General features: G+C 43.1%; 1 pseudogene across 1 annotated transcript in view; it reads right to left on the bottom strand.

The window, feature by feature from the left end:
* The window catches only part of LOC146798600 (solute carrier family 22 member 6-A-like), a 540,325-nt pseudogene extending 526,403 nt beyond the window's left edge, over nucleotides 1–13,922 (bottom strand). The window contains exon 1 of the transcript XR_014969190.1: nucleotides 13,230–13,922. The product of XR_014969190.1 is annotated as a solute carrier family 22 member 6-A-like (transcript). The remainder of the gene's footprint in view (nucleotides 1–13,229) is intronic.
* Nucleotides 13,923–14,153: the final 231 nt, after the last annotated feature.

The raw sequence follows: 14,153 nt of genomic DNA, 5'->3' as shown, positions 1-14,153 counted from the left end.
GAGAAATCTTTGTGGTTAAGAAAATGATGATTACTCTCTGACTATAAACTAAAATAGGGATGGGGAAGAGAGAATTTGTGTGTAACAAAAGAAACAGAAAAAAGAGTTGTGAAATGAAAAATATGTTGAAAAACTTAGATTGGATGAGTATTGCAAGAGAGGTGAAAAATATTTGGGGCGGGCAAACAAACCATACATTTGGACCCAGGATTCATTGAGACAGTTTGATGCTTTGATGAATTAATAGTTTTAGTTATTTCTTGTTTGTTACCTTGCTCTGGTTTCTTAAGGGCATACAAGGAACTCCTAATTTACGTAAGCAGCTTCTCAATACTAGACACTTCATGGAGATCATAGACAATGGTATATAATTAGTCAAGCACTTTAAAAATAATATCACTTCACATATTTTTTGAGGAGACCCACCTCACCATAATGGTCAATTTAGGATGAAGCATATGGCTTACCCAACGCAGAGCTAGGCAGTGGGATCCTCCATAATAGCGGGGGTTGGCAACACAATATGGGAGGAGAGAAGATAGAAGTAGCTAAGGATCCAGGGGGACTTTACTAAGAGTACACGGAGGGCCCACTTATCCATCACATACACAAACAGTTTACACCCCAAACACAGATCAAGACCGGTTTTTAAAGAGGACCATTAATAAACTCATGAAAAGACCACATATAAGGTGATCTGGGGACAAGACTTTAATCTAACCTGGGATCCCAATCTTAGCAAACTATGGGAGTAGCCTTGAAAAAGTTGAAAATGTCAATGGTGGAATGGGGCCTGGAAGATGCCTGGTGAACTTTGATAGCTGATGCAAATGTTTTTTTCTCCCATGTTCACAGGGCATATTCAAATGTTGACTTTAGTCCCTGAATAATATGTGCAGACTAATCTCTGCAAGTATCTCAGATACTTCCCTATCTTATCATGGGTATATAATAGCCATATTGGGCCACAGACCATATGGTCCAACAGTGAGTTATCAGCATATGCCCCCTGACTTACTTATGGTTTCAGTCTTGAGGCAGGAACTAACCCACAAAATAACAGAAGTTAATTGAAAGTGCTATGTCTCTGTAGGGACCAGATGGGATGCCTTCAAGCAACACAGAAATGGAAGCAAATGCAAAGATGGATTCTAAAAAAGGAATACAGACTGTTGGAGGGCAAACTGGTTGAAGAGTTAAAAATGTTAGAAACATAATATAAACGAAAGTCCTCCCTCTTCTGCTGTAGACAAATAACAATCTTACAAGGCCAATTTAATGTTTTAAGAACAGAAAGAACCCTATTAAAGCTACGACTTAATTTCTTTGACATAAGGTAATAAAACAGGCACTCTTTTGGCCAGACAGCTTGGTTCACAAAAGGCAAAAAGATACATGAAAATGAATCATATTATATGGAGATTATTTACCCAGGAAGAGGAAGAAGAGAGGGAAGCATTTAGGTAATTCTAACAACAGCTTTACTCACCATACTGACAAGAAGAATATCTTATAGAACATTATGTACAAAATTGTGGAATCATGAGGCTCCCTCCCTAATTAAAAGAGGAGTTAAACAATCCCATCAAAGCATTGTAAATTAAAAAAATCAGCAAAAGAGATGAGCTGGTCCGGATGGATTTACCGTTCTATTTTACTTCCTTCCTTGTTTGGCAAAACATATAGCCTCCCTTTTTAACTCCTATGACAGGGCATCTGAAGTTGCTCCTTCAATGTGAGAAGCAGATATTACCTTTATCCACAAACTTGATAAAGAAACTGAGCAGTGTTCAGCATACAGACCAGTTAAATGTAACTTTAGGATTTTTATTGAAGAGAAATCCATTTGTAAGAAAATACCTGCAGTCTTATAGAAATATATGGAAATGTTAAATGTACCTAATTTTGGTTCCTGGATGAAGGGGTGAATATGGTTCAATGCTGAAGGATGCCTGAATGGTTGAAATATTGCTAGTTGTCTCTCCAGAGGACAGTGAGGATCTTGATATACTGATCTCAATGAGCAAAATAGCAGATCATGTTTGACTGGTAATACCTATGGGACAGATGGCACCGTGTCTGAATTTTATAAGAATTATGAACAACTACAAGCTCCTGACCTTCTTGAGGTATGTACCTCTTAGCTTGAAAGGGGTCAATTCCCCCTAAATCCTCTAAGACTGTCCCTGCCTTGGTCCTGAATCCGGACAGGGCCTAACTGGATAGGACTTCATATTGACCTCTGTCACTGTTAGATGGCAATTATAAGATGCTGACTGAGATTATTGTGAACAGCATCCAGGTGGTTTTCAGAATCTTGTTTACGTAGATGAAGTGTATGTATTATTCCTGGAAGCAGTACTTCCCTAAATTTTAAATAAGCTGTTCTGCATCATTAGCAAGCTTCCACAGGACTGGCTGAATGCTGCAGTGGCCATGCTTGGAATCAATACGAACGCAGATATAATGGAGTAGAGTAACTTCCACTGTGTGTTACGAACCTTGTGTTTTGGCCAAATATATGAGGTGGATACATCTACTGTATACACACCAGATGACCAGGTACTCATTGGGAAGGTGATTTTGGGCAGCTGGAAAATACGAAGAAGCACCACAAGGATGCCCACTGTCACTGCTTCTTTAATGCCCTGGCATGGAGCGGTTGGATTGTCAGGTTAGATGGGAGAGAGCCTCAAGTTGGGTGCAGATATGTAGTACTTTCCACATTATATCTCTTTATGCTGATGATGTCCTACTCTATCTTGCTGACTTCTTTTGGGATGCACGCAAATTTGATGCCCTACTGCATACATTTACAAAGCTATCTGTGCTTACATCAAATTGGGGTAAATCATGCCTTTTCTCATTGCATAGAGATGGCCAATCACAGTCATGCATTCGACTGAATGTGTAATTAAGATGATCCCTGAACAAGTTGAGGTTTCTCTCCGTAAATATATACCATACTGATCAGGACATACATGAGGGGAACTTACCGAGAGTCACTGCAGCATTACTGGTTTGTGTAATGTTTTAGAGATGTCTCCTGTTATCCATTGTGAGTTGTATGGCTCTAACCAGGATGGTAATGTTCCCTGTTATTAAACAGCTTTGCATATTTGATCACAGTACCCCTGTGAGCAGCTTGTAGATTTCACATGTTGCAGTCCTTGCTGTTAGATCTATTGTGGAATAGGGAAGAAAACTAGTGGCCCTGAGCAAACACATAATTCCTATCGTGGAGGAGACTTGATAGACCCACACTTTGAATAATACTTCGTTCTAACCCATCTACAGTGGCTGGCATCCTTGCTAGTCCTGACACAACCAGAAGGGCTGAAATATCTGAACAAGAGCTGTGCAACCACTGTTCACAGATTCTATTCTTTAGGATAAGAGGTCCACCAAGAGATAACTCCAAAAACTGCTGCATTCTGTATGCACTTGGTAGCATTCAGGCCTGCAAAGCCCATTGGGCTCAAAGGGCTTCAGCCTCCCCCCCGTTGTTTGCGTTAGCCCAGGCTGAGACAGCTTCCTGGGCACTCACACAGCTGCGCCCGAGTACTTCACAGGTCTTTAAAAGACCATTTACTTGTAAATGAGGCTTTTGTTGTGTTTCACCCCTTCTTAGAGCCCCTACATCTCTAGTCTGCCTATTGCTGGAAGAATCAGCCCCCCCCCCAAAATATTTAGTAGCCCACCCCTAAATTTGTCTCTAGTTGCACCTCTGGTAGAATTGCAGCTTAGCCCTTATTGTGGGTTCCAAGTACTGATGTACCGGGCTCATAAACCATTGCAGCTGAGACAGAGATTCCTGTTGTTGGGAACCTGTTTCAGGGTGGAACTTTGCATAATACATGCTTTCAACTCGTTTAATTAATTCAATTACATCCACTAGATCAGCATAACGCCTAAGATAATTGGGAAAATATAAGACCCATCACACATGCACTGTTCCAGATGCAGCGAGGAGGATGCTGATTTTATCATGTTGTATTCACTAGTCTGGCTTGGAGAGAGCTAATTGCCTTTCTGCTAACAGTGACAAGTAGAATGAACCTTTAATATTTTTTTTTAGAGTTTTATATAGCGCGAACTAGACTCGAGACATTGGGTATCAGAGCGCTTTACATGAGCACCAGCTTCCTTACAGATGGACACATTCATTTTTGTTAGGCACGGGGAGATTAAGTGATTTGCCCAGAATCACAGGATGTTGAACGTCGTTGTAGAGACTCGAACCCAGTTCCCCAGCTTCGAGGTCGCCCACTCTAGCCTTAAGGCTACATACTCTCCCGAATTCACTTCGCATATGTCTCCTTGGTATTGTGTTGCGGCCTCAAAAGTGCAAGACATTAAACCGATTAATTTGGCCATAATACAAGCCAAGCACAAAATCACAATGTACTGGTAATCAAGTTCAGCTCCATCTGTGTCGTACTGGAAGCATGAGGTCAGTAGATGGGCTGAGGGTGAGGAGAACCACCCCCAGCCCTCACCCTGTGATAGATCCTGAACTCTGTGTGTTTGAACCTGGATTACCACTGGAGGAGTTTAAAACGCTGCTGGCATGTGGATTGAAAAATGATGTATGCAGTAATACCAAAAGGACACAGCAGGACCCTGATAGAGTTAGCAGTAGTTTTCTTTTTTGTACATATTAATGATATGTTTGTGTCCTGCATAGTCAGAGCCTGTACACTAGACCTACACATCTGTACTGGATGAGACTACAACACACCGCAACAATGGTTTTTTCCTTGTTCTAATGTCACAATGGGGCATATTTACAAGCCCCTTGCACCACCATAACATCACTTTTCTCGACGTTGTGGTGGCGATAAAGGCTTTGCTTTATTCACAAGGTGGCATTAAGTCACGTAATGTGGCTTAACACCGCCTTGTGATGGCTTAATGCCGCCTTGTGAATAAGGCACCCTTTCACGCTATCTTTAGTGTGAAAGGGGCGGGCAATGGGTGTTGTGGTGGGTGTTCCACTGCAAAACCGACTGATTTTAACACTGCCCCATATTTACAAGGGTGACATAAATACGGGCCAGCGCACAAATTAAGACCAGGGAAAACCTGGTCTTACCCTGGCGTGATGAGGAGTTATGTTTAATATCTCCTCGTTTTGCTGTTTCCATGGCTGGATTTGTTTGCCGAAATCCAATAAAAAATTTAAAGAAAGATGTAATTCTTTATGCATGACAAATGTAGTAAGCATTCCACTGAGAAAAGTATTGCCTGCATGCTTTATCAGGGCTACTTGGCGCTATATAAACAACATTCTATCCTCCAATATTGTGTAGTCGACCTATGGAGAATCTGTCCTCTCCCTCACCAAAGGCAAAGGGAGGAGATGTGGCCTAACTGAAGACTTTAGAACTGAGGAACCAGGTTCAAGCGCAAGATGGCTCAACATCCTGCGATTCTGGGGAAATCACTCAGGGCCAGATTTATTATTGAAAAGTCATGTAGCCCAACACAGCAAGACAACGTGCTGCTCAGCGTGGTGTGACAGAGAAAGGGGAGGAACATGCCATATCTACTTTGATATGACGCATTCCTGCTCTCGCCCTGTGCTGGCGTACTGAGTGCAGCCTCGCGGCAACATAGACCCGCTCGTGCTATGTTGTAAGGGTGCCTGTGTTACACCTAGGATTGTTTTTGTTCAAGAAGGGACACCTTTCTGCACAAAATGTGCTGCAGATTGCAGCACCCTTAGAAAGAAGAAAACACAATGAGAATTACTATTATTTCTCCTTGTAACGCCTCCCCTGGGAAGGAGTACCTATTTGACTCGTTCCCAGGTTCACTAGTGTTAGTGGATCTGAGAATGTGCTGAAAACCATGATCCACCCATTGATCATCGTCCCAGGGCAGAGTAACACAAGGCAGCGACTGGCACTGCCTTGCTTTACTTCAGATTTACTATGCAACGCAGAGCCACGCAAGGTGGTTCTGCAGGGCATAGTAAATCTCACTTAAGGGCTTGCGTTGACATTGCATCACCTTGTGTAGTGCAAGGTTAACACAAACCCTTGATAAAACTGGCCCTTAATTTTTATGTGCCTAAAATCAAAACAAAAAAAGTACCTGACCATGTGTAATGTAAACTGGTGCTCATGCAAAGTGCTCGAATGCCTTTGGGCAGAGTTTGCAGTATATAAAAACTTTTCAGAAAACATCATTACCCTCTCATCTAGTCCTCCTCATCCCAGTCCCTACCTTTTAGCGATATGGACTGGACTAGTAGGGCTAGGATTTGTGGTAATGAAGATTACTGGTAAATAACTGAAACCTTACCCCCTCATCTAGCCCTCCTAGTCCCAGCCCACATCCCCAAAAGGTAAGGGCCGGGACAAGGTTGGCTATGCAGCGGGGTAATGAAGATTACCAGTAAGTAATTGAAACATTCCCAACTGGCTTAAAACTGGAGGACTCTTAACATTCGAGAAGAAACCAAATATGGACCCTGATGACATCCCCACTCACAAAGCAAGCATGCATTCGCTAAGCACCAGACAGAAATTAGACAAAGATATCTCCCACAATCTGCACTCCTGAATCAATGGGAATCACTTCCTGAATGAATACAATTTCCATTTCAGTCATGATGCACCTTTATTTTATTTTTAGTAGAGTTTTATCTAGCGCGAACTTGACCCGAATCCAATCAGGTATCAGAGCGCTTTACATAGCACCAGTTGCATTACATGAGAACACGCATTCATGTTTTTGTTAGGCACGGGGAGATTAAGTTATTTGCCCAGAATCACAAGATGATCAGCGTCATTACCGAGACTCGAACCCAGTTCCCCAGGTCCGAGGTCGAGCGCTCTAGCCGTTAGGCCAACTCCTCTCCCTTTATGATCACAAACACCCAAGTGGTAGGTGAAACTTTTTACACCTCTTGATCAGGTCATCCATGCTTCTTGGCACTTCCAGGCCCTGGAACCCACAATGCAAAGTCACATGGGATTCGCAGATATGGTACTTCAATGGTGCACCTCATATCAATCAAACTGCCACCATTTTGTCCAGATGGTCATCCGCAAAGGTTCCAGTCATTCTCTAACTGGCACAAGATCTCACCTCAGTCTTTATATTAAGCCCATTTCGAATTGCTCCCACAGATTCAGATGCCACACAATGCACCTGAAAATTGTAAGGTCACAAGTTGATTTTATGTATTTATTTATTTAATAGTTTTATATAGCACGATGTCACCAACAGCTATTTAAGCACTTTACATAGAACAATGGGCTGAATGCAGCAAATACATTTTTTTTAAACAAGGGAACTTGCAGAGGGCTGAGAAGAAAAAGGGAAGCGAGGATAGAGTACTTTGAAGGAGAGAGAGAGAGAAAAAGAGAGACAGTAACCTCCTAACTCAGACTTCAAACTCTTAATCTCAAGGTCTGGTTTCAGCAATGGGCGTGGCATCTTCTTTAACGCTCATTAAGAGCTCGAGATCATAAGGTTGAAGGTCTCTGAAGTAGGTTCTGCAGAGGTGAGTTTTTAGATCTTTTCTGAACGATACCATGTCCTCAGTCACAGGGGCAGAGAGTTTCAAGCAATTAGAGCTGCAGCTGATAAGGATTGTTTTAGGGCTGCAGAGAATCAAACTTTTGGTGTATCCAAACTAGAGAGAATTTCTGCACCTGAATTGTCTTATTCCTCCTGAGACAAGCATTACATATGCTTGATTAATGGGTTTATATTGCTGGAGTGCTGTGTATGCGAGGTAGGATCTTTTGAAATTTACCCTGGCTTCAAGAGTGAGCCAGTGACGATCTCTTAGAATTAGGGACATGTGTTTGAATCTTTTTTTCCTCAGTGATGAGTGGCACTGTGGCACGAAGAACGGCATGGAAAAGGGATAGTTTGGATGCTGGCAACCAGTCACGTTTGAGTGAGTGAATTCTGGGTACAACCAGAGCGTGAACAGCAATTCTCAATTGTTTGTGAGACAGTAAGTGAGCTATTTACTTTGATTGGTGTAGATAGAAATGTGCATAGTTTGCCAATATGTTAACATTAGGATTCATAAGGAACAGTCATAACTGAAACCTAGTGTTGGGACAGTAGTGTTGATAGATAGAACGTATCCTAGATTTGTTAGTTGTGTAATTAATGATGGTTCCATGTTGTTGTCTTTTCTAGATATAAAAAAAATCCGGTTTGGGGGAATTAGTTAATAGCAGACTTACTCCATCCAATGGTGTATTTTTTAAGAGTGATCTGTAATTTGAGTAGATCATTGGTCTGTGTCACTTTTGGGTATGACTGCAAATCGTCTAAATATTGGTGGGGGCACATGGTGGCCGGCGACTGAGTGGGTTGGGAACTGTCCTACCTTTTCAGTGGTCCGGCAGTGGTGCGCAGCGATGCACAGAGCAGTGAGGGGATCCGTTTGGGTGGAGGGAGCGACAAGGGGCTGAAGATCTTTGCAGGTCCGGTTGAAAACCTCCTGTCCAATGCGCATGAAGCGTCCGGCACAGCGTGAAGAAATCTGGGCGGCTGCGGCTGTTTGTCTCCAACGCGGAGGTGAAGTGTGGGCGGAGGAAGCTGCACAGCTATCCTGTGATCGGCGTGCTTTGACCGGGATTTGCTACCGGGGGTTCCAGGCAGTGCCCTTCAACCAGAGGGTATATCAAGAGGTGGTAGGGAAAAACAGCTAAATAAAACAACTCTGGATGCACCAAAGGAAAGTCAGGAAGGTTCACATAAAGACTGAAACCTAGCGTTGTGACAGTAGTGTTGGGAGGTAGAACGTATCCCAGATGAATAGCACTCGTTACAATGCAGGCGTTTACAGCGCAAGCCATTACAACGCAAATCATTACAACGACGCGTTGTTACATCGCATGCCACTATAACACAAGATGTTACAACGGCTTGCTGTGGGGGGGCACAGGAGTTTGGAATAGTATAATAGTGTGTGCAACAGTAGGGAAGGTATTGGATTGAAAATCCAACACCTTCTGCCCCCTACAGTAAGTCATTGTAACGACTTGCGTAGTAATGGCATGCGATGTAACAGCGCGTTGTTGTAATGACTTGCATTGTAATGGCATGCGTTGTAAACGATGCGTTGTAAACGATGCGTTGTAAACGTTGTTTACTATCCTAGGTTTGTTAGTTGTGTAATTAATGATGGTTCGATGTTGTTGTCTTTTCTGGATATAAGATAATCTGGTTTGGGGGGTTTAGTTAAAAGCAGACTTACTCCATCCAATGGTGTATTTTTCTTAGAGTGATCTGTAATTTGAGCTGATCATTGGTCAATGTCACGTTTGGGTATAACTGCATATCATCTGCATATTGGTGGATCATAACACTAGTGTTGTTGAGCAATGCTCCTAAGGATTCGATATACAAATTGAATAAAAAGGGCATATTCCTGTTGAAATCCACATTTTATTTTGTTAGGAGCGAATGAATCGTTTCCTGGTTTTATTAATTGTGTTCTGCCTTTCAAGATAATGAACTGAATAGCTGTGTTGCTTTCCTTCATGGTGGGATGACAAGCACTTAACAAAAACTAATTTCTGGCCTGCACAAACAGCAACACACAAGCACAGATCCCATACTTGCTATTACGTATAATACTAGATTGGTTCGCTTTTTAGCGCTCCTCTACTGACAAATCATTTGGATTCAGAAAATGTACATATTTTGAGACGTACACTTATTTCAGACCCAAGACTGCACTGCACCAGCTTGCACCGTTGAAGACATTGAAGGACAAATTCAGAATACTAATTCAAGCCCAGGTTGTGACCCACCTGAATTTGGGATATGGCTTCCCACCTATATTCCTGTTTCGACGCTGACCCCACTGAAGAGGGAACTTACTACCTGCTGTCCTTATATCGGTGGGCTAACGGTATCTATTGGTCAAAATAATGCAACGAGCCATAACATTGTCTCAAAACCTAGAACATTTGAAGGTGCACTTTCTCCTTTTACAAATGAATGACCTGTGATAGCATTTCCCATCACCTCAGACGTGTACCCTCGCTCCTGCAAATCAAAAAGGATTTAAAGCCCACCTCTTTAAGAAGCACCACATTACTCTTGAGCATAACCCTCAGTTTTCCCTGGACTAGGACTTTTACTCCCCACTTTTCTCTCCTTCATTTTGAATGCAATACCGAGTTATTTCTCCTTTTGTTTTTTCCTTTCCTCCTACTCTTTTGTAGTACAGTCCTTTTTTGCTTTCTTGCTATCTTTGCACCATGTTAACCCCATTGCATTCGCTTATACATAAACCCATACATGCATTCCTCACTTCATGACCTCTGGGGAGAGGTGAGATGTCAAGAGCGACTGTATTGATATTCTGATTTTGTTTTATCTTAATAGATGTTCATTTCAGTTACCAGATCTTCAGTCTTGACTTCTTTTACTAGTAGAATCTGGAAAATAATGATCCAGTATCTTTCTGTTTAAAGGTCTATTTTTCTGGTTTGGCGAGTAAGCGAAGTAGAGTAAAGCTGAAGGTACTGAAACTGCCCTGGCTTGCCGGATGTAGAAATGGGTGAGGTATGGCATATAATAGTGGTGCGGTTGCTCAAGAGATTCCTGTTTGCAGTAGACACCCACTTCTGGATATTGAGACTGTTCAAGATCACACAGAGAGACGTCCTTTCGTGACTGGAAAGGGGGGTTGTAACTATAGGGACTTGCATTTGATGGGCAGATTTCTCTCTCCGTCCAATTTCAGGAATGGTTTTGTGTGGGTCCCGGGCAGGTCCTGCATTATACACCTATAGTACATACCGTAAAAGGTATTTGGCCTACCTTCCCTGAGGCTGCGTCAGAGCATTAGTTCATCAAACAGCGGTTAGGATTAGGGGAATGTAAAAGGTTGATCACACATACTAAGCCCCGGTGAAGGATAGAAAGGGAAATATGGGCAGGGCCTACCATAGATTGGCAGATGACTGCCCCAAGCCTCTGAGGGCCGGTGTCTGTAGAGGAGCTTGCATACAGGTAAAAGGTGTCTCCCCGAACACCAGATTTAAGCAAATCCACTTCCACTTCCTACATCAAACGTATCTCCAATCCCTCGCCCCCCCCCCCCCCCCCCAGATTGGTCCAGATGAATCCTCATGGATATGCTGTGTGTGGGAGATGCGGGGAACACAGGGCCTCTTTTTGGGATGTTGTCTGGAGCTTCCCGTGAATAGTGATTTTGGGACCAGATGGGATTTTGGTCGCACCGGGGGCACACGTCAAAAAATGTCTGTATTTCCTTTCAAGAAAGGATATAAACTGAGGGTTTGCACATGTTAGCGCTGGCAGCCCGTGCTGGCAAGACAAGACAAGACAAGACGTCACAGACCGATTCATTCGGTGGCGTGGCAGCCGACTGAGTTTGGGAAGTGGCACAGACATTTACAGAAGTAGGCGTTGGCAGACGAACAACATATTAAGTTGATAAAACGTGACGAGAAATTGACGGAAGGTCTGGTGGAATGGACTGAAATGGTGACTAAAAGACTGGGGACCAGATGTATCAAAGGGTTTTGCCATTTCTGTGTCTATGGGGAAATGTATTGATACATATGGCCCTAGATCTTCTGAATAACAGACCTCCTTGATCAAGGAGGAGAAGCCGATTGGTGTGTTGGCTACGGTGCCATCTTGTAATGCCCTAGGATCTGCTCAGTAGTATGCTGGGCTGCATACAAGCAGCATCCTGTTCTTTATTTGGGGGTGTTCATTTTGCGGACGCATCTCATTACTGTGCAATATATTTGATTGGGAGTCCTGGGAGGTGGGGGGGTTCACTGCCTTTGCTTGCATAAGAACTGTTACTGTCATTATAGAAATTAATAAAAATAGAATTAAAAAAGAAATATTTATTTTTGCGCCCTTCCCAAATCTCTGCAAGCCACTCGTGTACATTTCTTCTCTTACATTCTCCTGTTTGTCTCCATTTCCACCCTGATCCTCGAGATCCCCACACCTGTTGTCACGCTTTTTGATTCATGCAATTTTTGCTTATAACTAAGTTATGTGAAACAGCAGCTAAAGTTGGGGTTACCAATCGTCCCTATGGCCTGATAAACTGTGTCTTGCCAAAATGTTAATTCATTCTATTGGCCGCTCCTAATTGCATGTATACAGGAAAATCCCCCTACAGCGCTCTAAGGGAATATCAGGGCAGTGCTGAGGAGTGGGTTGTATGGGCTGCTAGGAGAACCAGGAGACCAAAAAAGAAATTATGAAAATATCGAAAAAGGGCGGAGAGCAAAACATAAAATGAGTGCAAGAGAGAAAAGAAAGGAAGATGAACGACAGAAACTGGAAAGAAGAACGTGGATAAAGAAAGTAGGAAGAAATGTTGGAAGGAAAGAAAGGTGGAAGGAAACATGGAAAAAAAGAAGGGTGGTAAAAAGGGAGGTTGAAAAGAACAAATGTAGGAATGAATGATGGCAAAAGAAAGCATGGATGGACGGAAGGGCCCAAGGATGCTTGAAAGGATGGATGGATAGGAGAAAGGAAATATGGATGAAAGAGTGAAAGGATGGATATGGGCGGATGAATGGAGTGATGTGTGAATAGAATGGTGAAAGATTGGATAAATGGAATAATGAAGCATTGAAGGATGCAAGCAAATGGTTGTGTGGGTGAAAACAGATGAATGCGTGAAAAGATGAATGGATGGATGGAATGGTGACTGAGGAATGAAAGAATGAGAATATAGATGAATGGATGGGTGTAGGTCATGGTGTGAGGGAGAATGGACAGATAGATGGACACAAGGGTGAACAAAGCTGTTTTTGGTGGGACTTACTTGTAGCACCCACTCAGGGTCATTAGAGGTTTGGTTCTAAGTTGTTGCCATTTTAATTTTCTGACTACTCATTTGATCTGAAACTTCGGAGGTCTGGAGCAACAGAACGCTTCATAAAACACTGAATATGTAAACAGAAATATCAAAGTGGTCTCTCGTCATCACTCTTCCGTTCCCTGTCTACTGTGATCCTATCACTTCCTGTCACAAGCTGTGTCCCGATCTGAGTGTGCCTGATCAAGACACTCGCATAAAACTTTCACAAGCCATAATCCTCACGCTGTGCAGCAGCTTGCAAATAGTGATTTTTTAAATTCCAATATATTTCAGCAAACACCACAGGCAACAACCAGGTAAGAGAGTTTTATGTGCACACGTGAGCATGAGCTGCTGCTGCGAGTATCTAGTTCCTTACCTGACTGACTATGGTGGAGCTAAACTCTGACGTGTCAAACGTCCACCCATCATTGCAGGGCTCCACACTCATCCCAGTCTTATTGGTGGTCGTGGCATTGGGGGCCAAGAGATCCCACTGCAGCAAACTGAACCGCAGGCACTGCTCTGGTGCACCATTGCTGTCCTGTGGGATGGACACCTTCAGAAGGTCCTCATTGCTCAGGCTCTGGGTGAAGTTGAGGTCCTGGGATGCATTATAAGCCTGGTAGATGTGGCAGTGGTGCTGAGGGACTGCAGCCAAGAAGTTCTGTATAAGGTTGTGGATTGGACTCAACATAATGGGAAAGGAAAGCAGTGCAACGTGGATGATCTGGAAACGTCCCATTCCGCCAATGTGGTCCAGAAGGTCCCCAAAAGCCATGGCTGCAAATTAAATGATTGGTGGCTCTTTGAGCAGGAAAACCTTGCTAGATGACTCAGATGAAAAAACCACGAAAACTCCAAAGACTGATGAGGAGTTGTGCAGCCCAATTACATCAAGGTATGATAGTAACTCAGGATGGCCTCAGGGCTCCAAGCAGGAGGTTTTGCACAGCACCATGCCAACTTACTACTCCATCTTCAAGTACACTTGTATCGGTAAGACTATAGGGGAAGTATTGTCTCATGGTTTTCAGTAGATTTGATGGTTCTCATGCAGCGCAACTGAAAGAGCTCTTGAACCCCTGGACACTGATTAGGGCTGAGACCGCGTCCTCTGCTAGAATCACTTGCCGCCCACAGCCAAATATCCTCTACTTCATCAGATCAAACCTCTTAGAGGAGGCAGAGCATCTACAGTGTGCATAACCCACTAGGCACAGGTTTCAGCAGTGAACCTAACTTTCTGTGTCACAAAGCATGCACCTTGACCACCACATCATAAAATCTGATTACAAGCTAA

This window comes from Triturus cristatus, chromosome 9 (assembly GCF_964204655.1).
Source record: "Triturus cristatus chromosome 9, aTriCri1.1, whole genome shotgun sequence".
Classification (NCBI taxonomy): domain Eukaryota; kingdom Metazoa; phylum Chordata; class Amphibia; order Caudata; family Salamandridae; genus Triturus; species Triturus cristatus.
The sequence above is the reverse complement of the archived record's forward strand: the minus strand, read 5'-3'. Positions and strand labels throughout refer to the sequence as shown.